At 31.8% G+C, this 5,000-nt stretch overlaps 1 long non-coding RNA gene across 4 annotated transcripts in view; it reads right to left on the reverse strand.

Annotated features, from left to right (window-relative positions):
- LOC137630434 (uncharacterized) overlaps window positions 1-5,000 on the reverse strand; it is a 219,629-nt gene that overhangs the window by 184,667 nt on the left and 29,962 nt on the right. The window lies entirely within an intron of this gene.

Genomic DNA, 5,000 nt, shown 5'->3' on the forward strand with positions numbered 1-5,000 from the left:
TTCAATTCTGTTTTGCCTTGTGTTTATGAGCTCTAAAGATTTAAATATCTTGTGCAATCTCTTAGTTAATTTACACCAAAGAAATTGATTTATTTAAAAGTAAAGATTGCGGACGTTTTCCGTCTTTTCATAGCCTAGGGAAACAACGTATATTTCTAAGTAAACTTTAAAGCAATTTGTTACTCAAGTGCCGGTATTAAGGCAACTCTATAATCTTAGCGAAAAGAAAAGTGAGATGAAATTGTTTATAGCCTGGTCTGGAAGGGATGCAATTTATATTAATCTCACGGGATATTACAGAAAACTATATTCTATTACGAGAGCAAATTCCTGGAACATGGGATATTGAGGCCGGAAATCTAAAGAAAATATATAATTTTATCATCAAGAGAGAGAGAGAGAGAGAGAGAGAGAGAGAGAGAGAGAGAGAGAGAGAGAGAGAGAGAGAGAGAGAGAGAGAGGAAATGTATGTCTATATCATTATTTAGATTAACGTGATTTCTGAAAACATTACTGTTTCATAAGTTTGTGACCGGCAGACTATTTGGTGTAAATATGAAACTCTCTAGCAGAGAAGCATTTGTTTTATTTGCATAATATTGGTGCCATATAAAGTAGTAAATAGATATGTAATTAGGTAAGTAAATAAATGATGGATAAAAGTAAACATAAAAAATATCAAGATGGTAAAGAAAATATATATAGACTAATGTTTTCTTTCAAGATATGACTTCACTACATAATTCAGTTTACATTCAAATTAAAGAGAAGAAAATTACTCGTAAAAAGGGGCTACGGATAACATTACTTAAAGGTTTAAATGGCGCTCATGAGTGACAGAGGTAAGACTCAGTGACATTGCCCTATCAAGCAGGACCATGCCCTAGACTAGAGACTGACCATATATTATGATCAGCGCCCAAGACCCCTCTCCACCCAAGGGTCAGGGAATGGCTGCTGATGACCTGGCAGGTAGACCTATAGGCTCCCGCCCCCCGATTCCTTAGCTCACAAGGATGGTGAGGTTGCCGCGAACAAAGAAACTAACAGGTTTGAGCGGGACTCGAACCCCAGTCTGGAGTTCACCAGACAGGGACGTTACTACATCGGCCACCAAAACTCCCTATTAAAATCCTCAGTGAACATTGAAACCTGTATCATAGCAATAAGTATAACCAAAATGAGAAAGATAGCAAAAAAAATTATAAAGAGTAAGACAAATCATCTCAAGACTTCATGAAAAAAAAAAAAATCATATAGGATGAGAGTAATACTTATTTGATAGTTCATGTGTTTGGCTTGGTTATTTAATTTGACATAAATTCATTGTGTCCTTTATAAATATTTAATGGAAATTTTGTTTTCAATTCAATGAAACCTTTCAAAGGATAAATCAGATTTGGCTCCAATTCGTTTTTTAATGGGAATTTCATATTAGATTTATTAAACGTCCGTTGTCTAATTACATATACACATATATATTCAAATATATATACTGTATACCTACATAGATACATATATATATATATATATATATATATATATATATATATATATTCAAATATATATACAGTATATATATATATATATATATATATATATATATATATATATATATATATATATATATATACAGAATATATTCAAATATATATATACAATATATATATATATATATATATATATATATATATATATATATATATGCACACACACACACACATATATATATATATATATATATATATATATATATATATATATATATATATATATATATATATATTATATATATATATAACATATATGTGTGTGTTTGTGTATATATATGTCTACTATATATATATATATATATATATATATATATATATATATATATATATATATATACAGTATATATATATTTATATATATATATATATATATATATATATATATATATATACAGTATATATATATTTATATATATATATATATATATATATATATATATATATATACTGTATATATACACACAATTCTATGTGTATATGCAAGTATGCATATAATAATAACAACACTGCATGACAAACACCATAAACATGTCAATTCATGTTCGCGATTTGGCCAATGCGGATTGGTGATGGTGGGAGAATTACATCTAATCGCTCACAGCAAACCAACCTAGTGCTACTCCAGCTTTGCTTATCATTACAATATGTTAACGCTTTAACCACATTATGGTATCCCCACTCAGAAAGGGACAGGTATATATATATATATATATATATATATATATATATATATATATATATATATATATATTACCAAACACTTGCTATTTATTATATAAGAGATATGTTTATAAGCACTAATCTTACTATCAGGGTGTTCTTATACAGAATGGTTTTCAGAATAACTTTCTTAATTCCTTCACCATATTCAGGGCTGTTGATAATAGGCAAGGAGACATAAAAAGTAATTTTCGGCATCCATGTTTCGACTGACATAGTTTAGCTATGAACTTTTTATTGGTTCTTAAGAGAAACTATATCAGCCAACACTCCAAATCACAATTTTGTCGAAAATTACTTTTTATATTTGTTTGCCTTTTACCAAGAGCTCTGAATATGGCGAAGAAATTGAAAACGTTATTCTGGAAAACTTTCAGAGTGGGGACATTAATATATATATATATATATATATACATATATATATACACACACACACATATATATATATATATATATATATATATATATATATATATATATATATACATTTATGAGTACCTGTGTGTATACTAAACATAAATTTACTTGTAATTGTCGCATAGTATTTAGAAGAGAAAGAGTATTGTATACAGATGAGTCTCCTATTTACTCTTATATTTGCCTTGTAAGAAAGTATTATACTTTTGGTAAATTTTCATACACGACAAAGCAAGCTAACTACATACTAGCATAAATATGTACAATAATCCACCAAGTTATCAGAACCGGTCATCCAAAATATCTAAGAGAATTGCTACATATTGTGCAACCAATAAATCGTCCTGACACGAGAATAGTTACAGATGGTTTCAATCTATCAGAATCTAGATACATGTCTACTGTAGGCTCTAGAGCAGTGGTTCCCAAATTGGGGGAAATTTCCCCCTGGGGGGAAATTTGAAATTTCCAGGGGGTGGGGGAAATAATTACACACCTACTAACTAAAACAAGCGGAAAATGTGCACAAGAAGCAGCCTCACCCTTCTCACTAATTTAATTCTAAAGTAGAAGAGCAAACAAAAGAGGTTTTATTTGTTATTGACCGGCTCTGTGGCTACTCTTAGTTATTGCTAACTGCTCTCTATCCAATTTACTCAGTAATTATATGTTTATCAGTATATTTGCACATTTAAAAAATAAATTAGTATATAGTCTCAAGTGTGTTTTAACTACTCTTTCCCTCATACACATGAAGGGGGAAATTTGGGTGTTGAACTGGGTGCAGGGGGGAAATGACAGAGAAAAAGTTTGGGAACCACTGACCTAGAGCCTTTGAACATGCGGCTCCCGGACTATACAATAGTCTCCCACGAGACATCCGAATAATTGAAGATATTGAGGCTTTCAAGAGGAAACTGAAGACCTTATTTTGTGAGTGTTTACACGGTGATGATCAAATAGTAAGCGAACAATACGCATTGTGAAATGTTAAATACTCCCGAATCTACATCATAAAACAACCGTAGAGGTCCTGTAGAGAGTAGGGTTCCCCGGCTGTACAGGACCAGACAAGCAGCCCTTAAAGTAAAGTAAGTAAATATTGGCCTCATTACAAAATTACTCGAAATTTAAAAGAAATTGTGTACACTTTAAATAATCTCCGTAACTTTAAACTAATTACATAATCGTATAAGAATAAACTGGGTTTAAAGGCCACTCATGAATGGCAAAGGCAAGGGACAGTGACAATGCCCTACCTAGCAAGAATATCCTAGAATATCCTATGATCAGCCCCCAAGACCTCTTCTTGCTCTCCACCCAAGCTAGAACCAGGGAGAACCAGGCAATGGCTGCTGGTGACTCGGCAGGTAGATGTATAAGCTCCCTCAAAACCCCCATCCTTAGCTCACAAGGATGGTGAGGTTGCAGACACTAAAAGAAACTATCGAGCTTGAGCGGGATTCGAACTCCAGTCCACCGACCACTTAAGAGACGTGATTGCAATAATAATTTGCTGTATTGAGAGACGTGATTGCAATAATAACTTGCTGTATTAAGAGACGTGATTGCAATAATAACTTGCTGTATTAAGAGACGTGATTGCAATAATAACTTGCTGTATTAAGAGACGTGATTGCAATAATAACTTGCTGTATACGAAAAAATAAACAATAATATAAAGTCTGAACTAAAAATCCAATATCAATCAATCATAAAGTGCTCCTGCTGTCCGATAAAGCAGTCCGATCTATATTCTGGAACAAAATTGAGCTCTGAGATGATTGACGTCTAGAATATCGTATGGTAGGGAAGCTGTCAATCGCCTTGTCTGGTCCGTTCTAGCAATCGAACCTTTCCATGTAGTGCTTGAAAACGATGATATGATTTTGCTGCGATAAATTATATTTTCGACTCTTGGATGATTAATTATATTCGCATCATCACACGTGTTAAGTCAAAATATCTCATGAACAAATTGATCACCGTAGACATTTGCGCTAAAATTACGTAATTTCTCTACCTGGAGGTTTTAGTTTCTCTAGTCTTTTTCAGTTAGTCCAAGTACGGCATAGATGAAACTCTTTTGTAAATGTAATCAACATCGAGGTGTCATTTGTATCAACATTATTATTATTATTATTATTATTATTATTATTATTATTATTATTATTATTATTATTATTATGATTATTATTATTACAAGCTAACCCTAATTGGAAAAGCAAGATGCTATAAGCAATGGGCTCCAACAGGGAAAAATAGCCCAGTGAAGAAAGGAAACGAGGAAATAAATAAACTACAAGATCA

Source organism: Palaemon carinicauda, chromosome 38 (assembly GCF_036898095.1).
Source record: "Palaemon carinicauda isolate YSFRI2023 chromosome 38, ASM3689809v2, whole genome shotgun sequence".
NCBI lineage: Eukaryota > Metazoa > Arthropoda > Malacostraca > Decapoda > Palaemonidae > Palaemon > Palaemon carinicauda.